Source organism: Rhea pennata, chromosome 28 (genome assembly GCF_028389875.1).
Source record: "Rhea pennata isolate bPtePen1 chromosome 28, bPtePen1.pri, whole genome shotgun sequence".
Classification (NCBI taxonomy): Eukaryota; Metazoa; Chordata; class Aves; order Rheiformes; family Rheidae; genus Rhea; species Rhea pennata.
In genome coordinates this window covers 4,564,502-4,580,511 of record NC_084690.1, presented here as the reverse complement: position 1 = coordinate 4,580,511, position 16,010 = coordinate 4,564,502, and positions in this window count along the sequence as shown.

Sequence of the window (16,010 nt, the reverse complement as noted above, 5' to 3'; positions counted from 1 at the left end):
AAGAGTTAAACAAGGAGACCTTGTAGTATTAAGTGAAGACCTAATAGGGTACCAGATGAGATCAGTGACACAGCACAGACCTAAGGCAAGAGGATGATGTCCCTTCTCACCATTGCTCTGAACCCTGGAGTCATTCACTCTAGTTCAAAGTGCTCACTGGCTTTCAGGTGATACATACCATTTGTATGGTCATTAACACCAATTCACACTGACTTAGGCCCTCTATCTTCATATTATGTCAGAAAAAAAGCTGTAAGTTTTTTTTAAACATTGGCTGTATTATTACCTGATTCCACTGGGCAAGGAAAATATTGAAATATTTTAGAAAATACCTCTGCACATCACTTTTACTGCATGCTGTAGATACTTTTCTTGAGATAGGTCACTGTAAAAAACCCTTTTTATTTCTCAAATATCTGTAGGGTTTGTTTTTAAGTTATATTGCTTGTCACACTTTAATTATCAAAATTCTGCCATCTTAAAGCTTTAAAAGATTTCTGTCATCCTGTGTCCAGATGTCAGTTCTGCGTCAGAAAAATTCATTTAAGATCCATCTATGACATTCCTAGAGTCTCCCTCCCCCCCCCACCTTCAACAGATTAGGATTTAGGCCATAGCTCTTCAGCAATAAAAGGACACTTATGATCAAAATTCTAAGAAAGTAACCTGGGATTAATCTGCAGTTCCAAAGATTCTCTTTGATGATACCAGAGTTGACCAAGTACCATGCTCAAACATAAAACTGAAGTCAAAGCATTCTTTATCTCCTAGTTTAAGAGGACTGTATGCCCATCTATATTTGTTCACCATATTACAGCATAGGACTTGGTTGTTTCTGTACACCAGGAATTACCTGTACAGTCCTTAGTTATAAATGGCAGGAAATCACATTCCCTTTCAAGCCATAGATGTTGTGCGTAGAGAGATGACATTCATGACATGAACCTAGGGAAACAAATCTTCAAAGAGCTAAGGTGCACTCCAGAGCCTTAAAAACATTGAGTGCAATTCCTGAGTCTTCTCTCTCTCTCTTTTTTTTTTTTTTTTTAAAGGGGAGGTGACCTCAGGCTAGATGACTTTAGGCAGCTTACAAAAAAAAATACTTAGACATTTGCACTTAGAGATATAGTTTTAGGGATCCACTTAGAGATATAGTTGTAGGGATCAGAACTCAGTCATTCTCAGTTCTTCAGATGAGTCCCACCCCCAGCTACACTGTGCAGGCATCACAATTACTGAGATATCCTTGGCTTGTATAGAGGCTTGCTACCTGAGTCATTGTGTTTCATTTAAGACAAATATGCTCATGAGCCATTTAGATCTTTTCTGAACTGTCACGCAGTGATTCACCAAAAGCTTAAGAACAAAGTGTTCTGATTATTAAAAAAAACAGTAAAGATATTTGCAATGACATCTTTGATGTTTTATCTATTAAGAGAGCATCTCATGAATAATAGTTATTTCTTCTGTCATCTTTCTGGTTTTGAGAATTTATTAACCAACACTAACTGGAAAAATAATTCAGCTAGCTTGTAGAGTCCATCTTTCCCATCATCACTAGTAGTAACCAATCAACACCATTAATAGATTTCAATAATATTAAAATTTTGAATCTCTGCATTATTTCTCACCCTACACCATCCACTTCTAGTCTTAGTTTCATTATATGCAGGCAGTAGTATTCTTTAACAAGAGAACAGATATAGAACTAAGATTAATTCAGATTTGCACTACCTGTGTAAAAAAAAAGTCAAGTTTTCTGCATAATCACTCAGCATCATTCACCACTGGTCTGCAACCATTCAGGTTCCCATTCTTTTCTAAGAACAAAAGCTTCCATGAGGCAAAACTATGGAGAAAGGATATTTATAGAAGAAAGGTTCTCCACCCAGCATGATCCTGTCTTTCCTTTTGGTTACTGTTCTACACATTAGTAACAAACTCAGCCTAAATTGTGTTAATCATACCAGAAATGGAACAAGGCTTTTCTCATCTTTTATTTTCATGTTGCTTAAGTGAAATTGAAGTCTTAGTTCCCATGGGCTAGGTGAGGATGAAGAAACATCAATAATCCTGCTGAAACTAATACATATATGACTTTCAGAAATGGAACAAGCCTCTGGTCAGTTTTTATTCATTCTTCCTGATCAGAGGATCAGTGATGCAACACAAATTTTTATGCAGGCCAAATGGGTCATAATTCTTATAGCTCTTCTTACAGCCTGTCTTAGTAGGACAGGCATCTATATGTCAACAGTCAGGACTTTGTTACTGTTCTCAGTTTATAGAAAAGCTATGGAAGAGCAAAGAAGTCTTGAAGATCTTCCAATATAAGGTTTAGGAAACAGAAGCAAAAATGGGCATATTTTATATAGATCAGTGAGAAGCCATCATATTTTGAAACAAAACATGAGGATGAGTGATTAATTTGGTACTAGTAGATATATACACAAATTTTGTAGTCTGTTTCAATCCAATTGGTTGTCCTAAGCCTAAGCTAATCAAAATATTCAAAGTTGCTTTAGTGCAAAGGACTGAACAAATCTACACTTTTCCAATAAGATAACCACCATTTCAGCTTGGTTCTGCTGCATGTAGTTAATTCTGTAATTAATTTTAGTTAGCCACACAGATTTTCCTAAAAACACCAAGGTAAAAACCTCTGGAGCTTTCTCATCTCAGAGAGCGCTCTCAGTGCGGCAGGCTAACAGCATAGTAAGTACTGTTCCCTGGGCATCTTCAGTGGACAGCAAAAAAGCCACATAAAAAAGAAGCAACTGAAGGCTAGACTTGTTTGTTGCACTATTTACTTCCACTAGAGGGCACATGGGGAAAAGGCCGCTAAAAAGAAACAATTTGCCTGGCTATTTTGGAAGTGGTACATCTTGTGACTATAACCCAAAAGGGGAAAAGTACAAGATAATAGCAGGCTAGATAGAGCCTTAAGATTTAACTTATTTCTACTTCCGTTGAAGTCTGAGGTTAGCTGATGTTTACTGATCAGCATGCAGATACAATGTCATAAATATCTACAAAGACAATGTTAGACAAGGCTCCCTCAGAAAGCTTTACCTAAGTCATCACATCAGATTTCTTGTACTCTGAAGCACCTGTGACTTGAGAAAGTTAAGATGGAAAAATGTTATCTTGAAAAGACTGATGACACTTGGGATCACATTTTAATGAAACTTAAATGGAGTAACTCCAAAAACCAAGTCACAGCAATTCAAAATCTTTGAATTTCAAAAATGGACATTACTTCCCTGAACATTTTATTTTGCTTTGGTTCTACTAGCTGCTGATTAGAAGTACTTTCACTTTGAGACAATTTCTCTAAATCTAGGTAGTCTGCAAAGAAAGGAGCAGGCATCTCCCCTGTGGCAGAGTTAAGGTGATTTCAGCACCTTATCAGAAAGGGACAGCTTTAATTCTGCATTTCTTTGTGGAGGATTTGTTTTAACTATCTTTTAGGTTACAAAGATTATATAATACTGAGCTATGGATTAATTGTTCCTTTATCACCAAGAACCAAGTTTTACTGCTGCAGTGTTTGTTCCAAAGAACAAATGCAGTTGAGACTGCACAGAGGCACATTAGCATATGATGGAAACCTGCAAGCCCTACACAAAGTTTTAAAACCTGAGGATTCAATCAGAATTCAGGTACTCAGTAAGCCTCTGAATGCAATGCTTAATCCAAGTAATCCAAAAGCAATCTTGCTGGCAATCTAATTGTTTAAAGAAGAGACTCCAATAAGGGAATCCAATTATATGTAAACAAACTGTTGCTTGTATTCCACTTATTTCTGAAACCTTTCAGGATAGAGGTCTCCTATAATATTTGATTTTGCTTTTCACTCGTACCTGAGTGATTACATATTACTTTACACATAATAGCCCAGACAAATATGAATTGTTATATGCTGCTTCTCAGGGAACAGCTACTCTTGATCAGCACTAGGACATGCAAGAAAAGTTTGAGGAAATGGCACCAATTTAAGTCATTTTGTTTTATTTGTTTTTAAGCAAGCTCATTGTCTAGATAATCTTCTGCTAAGTGCTATTCAGTGTGGAGAGAGACTATACATTTCAGGTAATTTTTAATTATCATAAATTTAGAATATCATTTATTTGCATCTGCACACAAGTGTTTGAGTAAGGGGGAGGTACAGTCTGAAAACTATCCATTAACCAGACCATACATAGCTCCTAACTGGAAACACTGCATTTGCCTCTTATGCTCCAGTAGGGTTCTCCAGAGGGGTGGAGTGAAATAGGCAGCCAGATATTTCTTGTGACTGAACAGAAAGTACATCCTTGTCACTTGCATGCAAGTGACATGGAATTCCTTGTAGAAACAGCTAATGTTGCATGAATCCTAAACGAACTTTGTTCTCTGCTTGGTGTTCTCAGTCCTGTTGTGACAGATTTTCAACTCTAATTTACTGCCCATACTCTACAGTAACCAATATTTTGACATGCAAGCATTATTGCCAAGAAGCAAATAGGATGAAGAACACAGGATTTTTTTCAAACCACTTTAGATCAGCCCATCAAGATATTAATCCCAATTCTAGCCATCACAATTTATAATAAATTGTATATATTGTATAAATATATACAATTATACTTGACATCTGGGGAGAAGCTAGAACTCCTTCAAGATAAAACTGCAGAAGTTTGCAGCAGGAGAATTTTTTCTCAATTTTGACATTGCTCAGTTTGTAGAAGTGTAAGTTGTAGGGAGTAGAAGAGGAAGAAACATTTGTACAATAAATTCCCATTACCTAAAATACCTGCCCTATCAGGACTTCTTATCTGTTTTTTCTCGTGTATTTTAAGAACAGTGACAAGGCACAGGAACCTGATCAGAACAGTCAATATCCCTTTTCCTGCTGCATCCCCTTGAGAGTCTGCAAATCTGCTACCTAGTAGCAAACAAAAGATGGGAAGTCATAGGAAAACATTAGAGGCAAGATGCATTTCTGAATCAGGAAAAACCCTTTAAAAGCCTGCAGACACAGCTGAGTCCTGTAATTCCAGATTTAAGTAATAGCCTTCCCTATATTTCACTATGTAAAAATCCTGATGTACAAGAACAATCAAAGTTTGCAGTATCAGTTCAATCCAGTGTTCCTATACAAATCTAAGCTTGTTCTCTTAGAAAAGAGAAGATGTAGCCTTCATTGCTATTTGACAGCTCCAGTCTGACACTTGTAAAGCTATTCAAACCAAGCACAGAAATTATGACAGAGCAAGGCTGACATTTTAAATGAAGAATAATGATAAAGTGTCTAAAAGTGTGCTGCAGAAATAAGACTTACAGATAGCACTAGCAACTTGAATACAACAGCAAAGTATTTTATGATCCAAAAAGACAGAAATCTTCATGTAGTTAAACATGGAGTTGAATTATGTAACTTGCAATATTACATTGTAGAATAGGGAATTCAGTTCTTGTTTTGTGGCTTAATGTACATGCACAGTTTACATTAAGAATTATATTTGTTTCACTTTCACTCTTGACATAAGTGTATCTATTTCATGAAAAAACAATAGATGGAAAGTAATGATTCCTCACAACTGAAGAAAATTAAAGTCTTCTGTTCTGGTGAGTTAAACATGAATTTTTCATAAGCATTTCAGGAATTCTTCCCTATTAGTACAATGCAAGCTTTCCAACTGCTGCAATTATGCTTGTCACATACTTTGAGGTACCAAGAAATAGCTAATTCTTCACCCAGAATAAAATTTAAAAGGTTAGCAATATATTAAAAACAGTGAGTAAGTGAACACTATGCTGGTGGGAAGTGACAGCAGTGGAGACTGTAGACCTCTTAAATTCAACAGCAGTACTCTTCCTTGGAGAAGTATTTCTTCATCTAGCCTGGAGGATTTTTAATAAATATTTTCATAGTTCAGTCATAAGACTGCCTTGGCCAGCACAACATGGTATTAGGAGCAGCAATGTGCAGCTCACAAAGCAGAGATACCCAAGAAGTCCCTAGAATCTTTTTCCTGACAAGATGAACTTCGAGATCGCCCAACAGCACACTACCAGATACATTATTTATTCAGGAGCCAAAAAATTAGATTTGGCTTATATTTAAGGTATGGGAATACTACCTTGTGCTCTCATGCTTAATTCTCAATAGTAACAGTCATTCAATTCCTTCTTGACACAATTTACATACACCCCAATAAGCAGCACCTACCATTAAAAAAAAAAAAAGGAAGCTCAGTTCTAATACAGGTATTAACACAAACAGGAGTTCTGGGGCTCATTTCCCACCTCTGCAAACTTCTATGACCTTGATTCTGTTGCCTCTGCTCTGTACCTCCATTCTCCAAAGTGAAGCTCTATTTTTGTCCATGACCCTCTGAAGGAGAGACCAGTCACTTCTGTGTACAGAGTGCCTCATGCATAAGAAAGTCAAGTTCAACTGTCTGGCACACTTCAGGATGTCAAGTCCTGCATGTGTGGGGCAGAATATTATACTATTATCAGCAGCCACATAGTAAGGGTCAATCTGCTTGGCAGGTATGTCATCTTTGTGATGGTTCCATAGCTGACACCAGACAAAGAAGGCTTAATTGCTAAACTACAGGTGCATCAACTCTTCTGTAGGATCCATAAGTATGTTTGTTATATACAAAATCAGTGATGTCTGTTTATAACAAAGTTCTACCAAAAGGACTTGTGAAGCTTAAGTTTTTAATAGAGCCTTTGTATGAAAGGCAATAGGCAGTGCTATAGAAACACCAGTGGTAGTTATTTTATTCAGCTGAAGATCATGAAAGATAGATGAGCCAGTTGACCTTATGTTGCACTAAGTTTTGTTACCTTCTACACTGGGCAAGCAATTATTAGTGGAACTGTCTCCTTCACAGGGAATCCTGAATCTCAGTCATATGGGGTTACCTTAAATTATCATTTAAGATATTCTCCTTCCACTCATCTTTCTTTTTGAGTAGAAGTTAAACAAGCCCAAAGCTACAACACAAATTTCATAGTTAAAGGAATTTTTACTATTTAGCCATCATGGATGCAAGGAAAAGATCTGTAAGCCTAAACCAATTCAAGTAAAGTGAAACAGTAACTTTGAAGTTACTTCTCTCCAAAAACTCCAAAAACATAACCACTTCTTCTCAGGACAGGTAAAGGAAAGGAGGTAAAACATCTAAGCATGCACACATGCTTCATGCTCACTGAATTCCTAAAGTAGGAGATATCCCCTTTAGAAGAAGTCTGCTTTCTTGTCTAAGAGTTAAGAATCTATGTGAATGCCCTATCCCTCATTTAGTTTATGATTTCACTAATACATGATTAAACATTGAATAATTAAGTACAAATAATCTATTATGTTCTTCAAATTACCATAGTAAAGTCAGTTAAATATTATGGACCATTATTATTGAATGCGACTGCTGTATTTCCATCGGACCAACCTGCTTTCTCAAAACTATGCAGTGCCTGGTACCTTTCACCCACCTAAGGTCTGCTGAGTTGATGCAATTCTACGCCACAGTCCAACAAAAGGCAGCATGTCAAAATGCATATTATTCTTCCACTGCTATAGAGCTCTCTCCTGTAGTTTGAAGGTAATTTAAGCATGGAACATTTCCCTGCTAATATCAAAACAGGGAATGAAACAGCACAGATGTTATCAGCCAGCAGATGGTACTATAGGCTGCCATACTGTAGGAAGGAAGACAGACTAGGCTGCTGTCAGTTTGCTGCCTGTCAAGATGCCAGGAAGTGAGCCCTGGCAGAGGCTGTGCTCTCAGCCTCCTTTCTCTCAGGGTTCTGATGTCAGGAGATAGGCAGCTCATTATATCATGGAGACAGCTGCAGTAAAGTCAGCATTTAGTGTAGCTGAAGGAATCAACTATTCAGGAATAATCTAGATGGATGATATATACTGGAAAGAACCTTCCATGCTCCTAACTTTACCTAAAAGCATTACTTTACTCTCACTGCATGCCCACAGATTCACAGTGGTAGGGGTCACATACCTTCAAGGTTAGGAGCTTGTTTGTTGTCCCTGACAATCCAACTGTAGATTTGCTCAAGGAGGCAGCAGTTTCTCAAATAGGGTACAGCTAACCCCTGTATAGGGCATCAGAACAAATCACTGGCATCTGCAAGAGTCTCTCACTGCCAGGTAAAGCTGCATCTTCTTGAATCTTCTACAGTCTAAAGGCAAGCAATCAACTGAACTTACAGAAACACTGACATGCAAAAAGATCAACTCTGTCCTATCTCCTCATTTCTGAAGGTGTGAAGGCTTTCAGTGTACATAGATGTCTTGGGTCTACAAAACCAAGAAAGGCATTTCCATCAGAACCAGTCTGTTCCTGTATTTTTTTGCTAAACTACATTGCTTGTGGAACATGAAGATTTGTTTAAAAGGATAGGCAACAACCCACTTTAGAACTGCACAATTGGCAACTGAAGGAAAAAAAAAACATTTTAATTACCAATATCTCTGGGGAGGATTTTAAATTGTTGAGCTGCTTCTAGTATGACAGCACTTAGCATCAAATGATAAAAGAATATAAAATCCACTGAAAAAGTCACAGGATCATGAGGCACCACTTGGAACAGCCACTGAAATCTTTACTAGAATAACCACCCCTCTTGAGGGCTTGCCCTCCATTCCTCTGCTAGTGTCCATACCCTGTCATATCCAACTCAGCAGCAACCCACTCAGTATTTTTTTAAATGTAATGAACATCATTGTTTCTTCTAATTAAACTAATTGGGAGTGTAAGGATACCTTGGGTTTACGCTTGTCTGCGCCACTGATTCTGACAAGACACGACACTTTGGCTAGTGTTTTCAGAAACGGCAGTCATTGAGGTGTGATTTTCCAGATTTTAAGCTATCGCAGCTCCGACAGCATCAGAAGTAAAAGCCTTCTGGAAGACTGGAGATGGGCTTGTAGAATTTGTATGATCTTAAGTCCATTTCCCCCTCAATTTCATCCGTAAGTTGTCACTATATCACTTACCAGTTCCTAAGTTTTATTTAAAAAAAAAAGAGATGTACTAGAGAATTTCAGTGAGTCACTGAATAAAAAGGTTACTTTTCAGAAAATCTAACAAAATATTACTTTCATCACATACTAGCAGCATCTCTTACCATATTACTGAGGTGTTCTTTGTAATGAGAGCTTCTGAACAGGTAAGAAATTCAGACTCAAAATCCTTCAGCACGTGCTTAACTTCAAGGAACAGAATTCTTCAGCCATTTTAGTGAATCTCTTCCCAAACTGAATGAAGATAAAAGCAGAACTATCACTATGCAGTGCAGATTCAGGTAGTTACTTCAGTACAAGCTATAGCACTTAGTTTACATAATTTAGATGTAGTTAGATACCCAAGGGGAAGCAATGAACTGCAGGTAAGTCTCAAGCCCCTGTTCACGTTAACCGCTGTACCATCTACTTCACAGAACTCCCATATGAAGGTAGCAAAGCAGCCTGAAGGACAGCTGCTGTTAGGTGGCTCACATGCATGAAATTGTTCACGGCCTTTAACTAGCTGTTTATCTTCTCCTTTTGTATCATCACAATCTATTATAGCAATTAATCAAAGATAGACTTTGTCAACTTCTCCTTGTTCTCTTATGCTTTATGATCATGCTGCTATTTCATCAAGACAATAAAAAAAGGATTAAACTTCATTGCCGAAAAATTGTTTTCAGGGCTAAAGGCAGCAGCCTTAGCTATGCTACTGATCTTGTGGGCCAAATCAATCCCTAGAAGCAGAATTATTTTAAACCGGAATACATTCATTAAGTCCTAGTAAAACATTCTCTTACATTATCAAGTTTCATACATTATCATAATACCAACCTATCACTCAGGGCAGCATGTTCATACAGTCACTCTTTGCAGGTTCAGTAAGCAAGGTATTAGGACAGTGTGCAACTGAAAATAGACATGTCAAGGTGGTTGTATACAGTGTTAATATGCCTACAAAATACATATCAGTATGCACCTGCATTACTCTATTACTAAAAAGAATAGCCACAGTGATTACACTTATGAATGTACCGCAAAGCGGTAACAATAGTTTAGTCTACTACAAAACATCACAATTTGTTTTTTCTAATCTGGAGACTAATTACGCTGCAGTCATTTTATATTGCAGGTTGACACACTTTGTCATGTTCATATCTATAATCAGCAGCAGTTCACATAACCTTGTCATGAAGCTTTCAGAACTTAGGAAACTTCAACTAGCAGAGGACCTGCAGGATATCTCTACAGCCAGAGAGATCACTGTGACCATCAGAAAAGTCTCCCTTCTCCCTGCAGCTTCCCCCAGAATATTGACTCACACTCAGTAAGTAATGACTGAAGCTATTTAGTCACCTTACTGAGAAGTTAAACGCAAGTACTGTCTGAAACCATTAAGTCTAAGAACTAATAAAATGACACCGCAATCCTGCCTGGGACATCTGAGTGCTAGCTCTTATTACTCAACAGTTTGGCCTCATCATTGGCTCATTACCTACAAGATATTGATTAGCCACAGAATCTTCTTTGACAGCCCTGTAAAACTAGCTAGATTCACATACCGGAAAGTTATCCTGACAGGGCCAATAACCTTAACACCTTGTAAGTTTTTATTGCCAGGTGAATAGAGCTCACTTGCCAATTCAGTAGACAGCTAAAAGGGCTACTAAAAATGACAACATTAAGCTAACAAGGCTCACTCAAAGAAATACAGTAACAGCCTCAGGTCAGATTCATACATGCACAAAGTCATATTTAATGATCCCAACATATTTGGCTTATAAAGCTGATGAACAATATGAAATTCCTTCCTTGGGACATATCCAATACTTTCTAGTCTTCATTCTAAGATATTAAGTACAAGATAGTCAATCAGATACACAGTCCTTACTGCTATAGAATTCAGTTGCTTCCCAGGCAATGACTATTCTCCTGCTCTGATATTGGGTGATTTCAGAGAAACTTCACTAGCAGACAGCTGAGCTCTCACCTGAAGCAGTGGCTAAAGTGTTCAGAAACCATGCCAAGTGAATCAAGCACTGACCTGCTCAAAGTCTTCTCCAGAGCATTAAGACCCAACTGAACACTTTAATCATTATAGATTAAGCCATCAGGGAATGCAACATCAGCAGGAAAACTATTCTGATTCCAGTTTCTGGAAAACTGGATTTTCCTTAAGTGCAGAGTTCAAAAATAACTTCTGCTCTTCATTACTACAGGAAAAGATTGTTTTCCAGGTCTCCATTTCAGCCACACTCTAGTCTATATTGTAACACAACACCAGCATTACAAAGGCTTGCCTGTGCCAGTCTATCAGCCACTGATTACAGCTCCTAATAAATACCTCCTTTAATAGTCATTAGAGGAGAAAAGAATATCCTTCTCAGTGTGCTTCCTGCTCGAGAGACTTCTTTAGAAAGCCTGCTTGAAGAATGTGCACTGATGATTTATCAGCTTAATATCTGCCCCAGCAGTATGTGACCATTGTTTGCTACAAGCTAGAGTTCATGCACTACTAGAGCTCTGGCTGCTATAGTTATCTCCCTGATGAGGCTGAAGTCCTAAGAGCCACTTCTACTCACTGATTCCAGAGAGGGAGGGCAGCTTCCATTTAATGGCTTTGTTACTATAGAGATTTTAGAGCATTAGCAGGAAATCAAATGAACTAATTTTCCCCACTTTCCAGTGTCCAAACAGCACATAAGTGAAGCATGCAATTCCAAGGTAAAAGAAAAAAATGCTGATCTAAAATAGTCAGACTTAATTACTGATATTTTATATACAGACAGCTCTGCAATGCTACTGAATTATTCCCATCTCCCTCAGCTAACTACTCATCACCTAAAATCTAGAATAACACAGAAAGAAGATGGTATAAACAGTTGTGTGAGTTTCTTACCCCCAAATTCTGGGATCATGAAAATCATTTCTACTCAAGAGGAAATAAAAGAAAAGCTACTGATTCAGGTCTCGCCTTAGTTTAAGTTATTGGGGGGGGGGGAGAAGGGGAGCACAGATTGCCTGCATGGCCTATCTAGACTCTTATACACTAACTTTTGTAATAAGGTAGGTCTAGTTTCTCAAAGTTATTCAAACAAACTAACTGCAAAAAATCAGGTACCACTACATTATCACCAAATACTAATACCTACTGTCCTATCTCACAAAGCTATTAGCAATGACATTGCCATTTAAACTTCAGGTTCTCCCAAAGAAAGGCCAGCACAGTGTTGTTAGACCTTACAGCATTTAAAACACTAGATTCAGAATCAGTCTAATTTCTTGATTTGTTCTTGGACAAATTGCTTCTGTTTGGTCACTGCCTTGACTCTGGATCATATACTTATCTGTAGCCCCTTGGAACATGTAATAATCTAGTGTTCCCTGATCAGAACCACTTCTGCTTTGCTTATACCAGTCTCATCTTTCGAGAATCAGCTCTGCCCATTGCTTTGTCTCTCATTACTTTGTAGGGATTAAACCAACATTGAGTCAATATAGTTAGAAGAGCAGGGGAAAGATTAGAAGTAGTATCAGGCCTCATTCTTAGTTATCAGCCTACAAAAGCAACATAGCATCTGTTGCCAAGTTGTCAGCATCCCAAGACTAGTCAGAGGTACACTCTTATGGCTCCAATTTTAATTAGTACAAACCTATTAACTAATTACAATAGATACTAGTGATATCAACTAGGAAAATATAATGAAGAGGCTGTTTCTTTCAATTAGCTTGAGTATAACATGATGGACCTGACATACTTGAATTAGATGTCTGACAAAAACACCACAAAAATGAATAGGCTATTTGTAATAGCCGTTCACGCAAAACGGTAGAAAGTTTTGTTAAATTCACTAGTTGATGGTAGTTAAATTGCAAGGCAAATTCATGGAAGAAACAGCTTTTCTGATCAGTTTGTCCCACTAAGCCTGAAAGTTATATCAAGAAACAGGCTGTGCTGTCTATCTCTAACCTCCTAGTAGGACAAAACAATGTATGACAAGGCATTGGATCCTCCTTGAGCAACATTTTCTGTTGGAATAGTGAATATTACTTCCTTGCATTTTCACTAATACATACAGCAAGAGTCACCCCACTGATGGAAAATGGTGTTCCCGTAGCAGCAGGAGCTAGTTTTCCAAACATGCTGGGCAGGATCCAGTAGTTTTATTTGACTTCATCTATCTCAATATCAGAGAGGAAGTGATTCTCGAAGGGCTTTCAAAGATTCATGTTCCTTCAGTATGTCCCCAAGGAAGACTTCTGAACTAGTTCATGCATAGTAAGTTACAACTCAGTTACAGACAAACATGGAATTCTTAAGTGACCAGGCTGCTGGCCATCCCCTCATTCATCATATTTTCTAAGAACAAAGATTAGAAAGTAATACACCCTACAGTTTTATACTTGTGATCTCCTCATGATACCCATTTTTCAGCCTCTACAATTTGTTAACTTTTCCAATAACTCAAGGCATGTTTACCTATTTATGATCACTTTAATACAGAGGAGTTATGAGCCATAAAAATAGTGATGACTAATCCAAAGTAATCATTTTCATTTCTCCTTTCTCCCAAAAAGCTGAACAGTAATTAATAATAATGTGAAAGTATTTCCATTAGGAAGTTTGTGCATTTCTGGCAGTAAAATCAATTGTTCTGATGACAGATATTATTACAAAAATTAAACACTGCTAATTTGAATTACTGTAGCACAGAATTATCAATGATATTTATGATGTAATGCATGTGGGTTGGCATCTTGATAGCAAAAGACTGTGCAGTAACCACCAAATCTTTGAAAGCATGTGGAAAAGCTTCCCTGAGATAACCAGTAATGAAGTGTATCTATTATCAGCTTAAGCCTTCCTGAGAAGCTGCAAATAGATCTGCCACAACAGCATGCAAATTACACTTTATATAGCATAAAGGGGCTATACTGAATTTGAACAGTCAAAAGCTGTAACAGTGAGATGTTAGCAGTTTCTCCAAAGAAAGACTCCAGTTTGAGCTCCACATCTCTTTGCAAGAGGTATGTTTTCAATTTGTCAGAATGACTTTCAGTATACAAATAAGTGAATAAAATTAATTTGCTAATGAATTTTAGCCTCTGTAGCATCTATTGCTTCCTACAAGATAGGATAAGAAGTTGTGTCAGCTATTTGGACAAGTAGAGGTATCTACCTGTCTCTACGCAGCACTAAGAGAGACATTCAAGCATCAATACTTTGTGATCTATAAGAATGAGGGCTAAAGTAAAAATGCTCAGCTCCAGACAAATGAATAATCAAAATCACGGATGCTCTTGTTTCTAGAGCAGAGCTTCTGTTTTACTAGAATTTGCCAACCAAGTCAGTGCCCTATTAGCAGCTGCATTTTGCATAGTTAGGTTTAATATCAATAATTGTCTTCTGACCTAGACTCCCCCAATCAGAAGGAAGGTGCAACTTGCAAGATAACTTTAAAACTTTTAAAAAGTTTACAGACACTGTCAGAATTCCCCACAAAGGCAAGCATTACCCCTTTGCAATCTACCTGGAACATCTTTCACATTTAGCCTTGAACACCTTATAGCCTGGGTAACTAGCCCAAGTAGAACAGCATGCTAGAGTATACTTGGCCAAAGACTCTACTGAGGCTCCTTTCTGTCTAAGGGGGTATTTAGAAGTAACTGAGGGATATTTATAAGTAACTGGCACAAATCCTTGGTTACTATAAATTAAGTGCTCTGTTGATTTATAGATGCAAAGAATTAGTCTTTGATCTCTAACTTTAATACATTCTTTTAGGAGGGCATAACATGTGTTTGGCAAGAACAACAGACTGTGCTGCTGTTAGTATAGTGCCATCAGGTAAATCATATTTATCATGTGATTCTAGCTATATCACTTTCAGTGCTCAGTAACTAACCTCCCATAACACTTATTCCATTCTAAACCTTTGAGCAGTCCCCAAATAGCTCCCAAAGGATATTTACTGTTAACATCTCTTGAAGAATGCACCCTTCTTTCCAAAGACTACTCAGGTACTATAAGAAGAAACATTGTCTCTGGTTTAATTTCTGGAATGATGAGACCCTGCAGTTCCACTGTACTGTCTACATTTAAGACATGCAAGGTTTTCACTCCACTGTCCTAGATGTATATACAGTGCTATCATAGACTGAGCTATCATATTTGATTTCTGTCAGTCAGGAATTACAACCACAAGATGCTGCTGCTGGGAGAATAAGTTATACATATTATATATCCCGCAAAAAATCTGAATAGCAACATTGTGCTCCTTTGGGCCAGATCCTGGTTTTTTGAACAACCTGGCAAGTAGTCACTTTTGTCCCAAAAACAACTGTAGTCAGACCAAAGAACTTAATAGTTGCATCCTAAATTGAGATGGCCTCACCTCAGGCCTGACACACCTGCTTTTATACGACAAGAAAAGACTGCACTGCAAATAAAGAGTCCAGCTACTGCTGTTTTTAACATGATATCCTTGTATCATTTGTACAAACCTTTGACAATATAAGAAGAGTTCAGCCTGACTTCTTGCAATAGTATTTACTGTTCTAAAAGCACCACCCTGGTATAATACACAAGCACAAGGACTCTAAAGAAAAACCACTTCAGCTCACGTAAGTTTCACTGCATGTCCACATCAGCCAACAAGCAGGGTGATAGAAGGCAGCACAAGGCTGCACAGAACAGTTCCCTCTAGAAGGAGATAAGGACCTTTTAGTTATTGCATGGAATTTCTACTGATCTCCACAGCACAGATGCAATCAAGCCAAATTTCATACTTCATTTTTTTAAAAAATGATTTCCTACTGTATATATGCCTTTGTCAGGTCTCCATGCCTCATTAGAGGCAGCATCTCAGGTACCCAACTATCAGGGGTTCCTGGGCTTGGGAAACTTCCCATAGAGTCATTCTTTAATAACTGTTATTTAACTAATGCTTTAGGGACCAAAGAAAATTGTCTTTTAAATATTAAA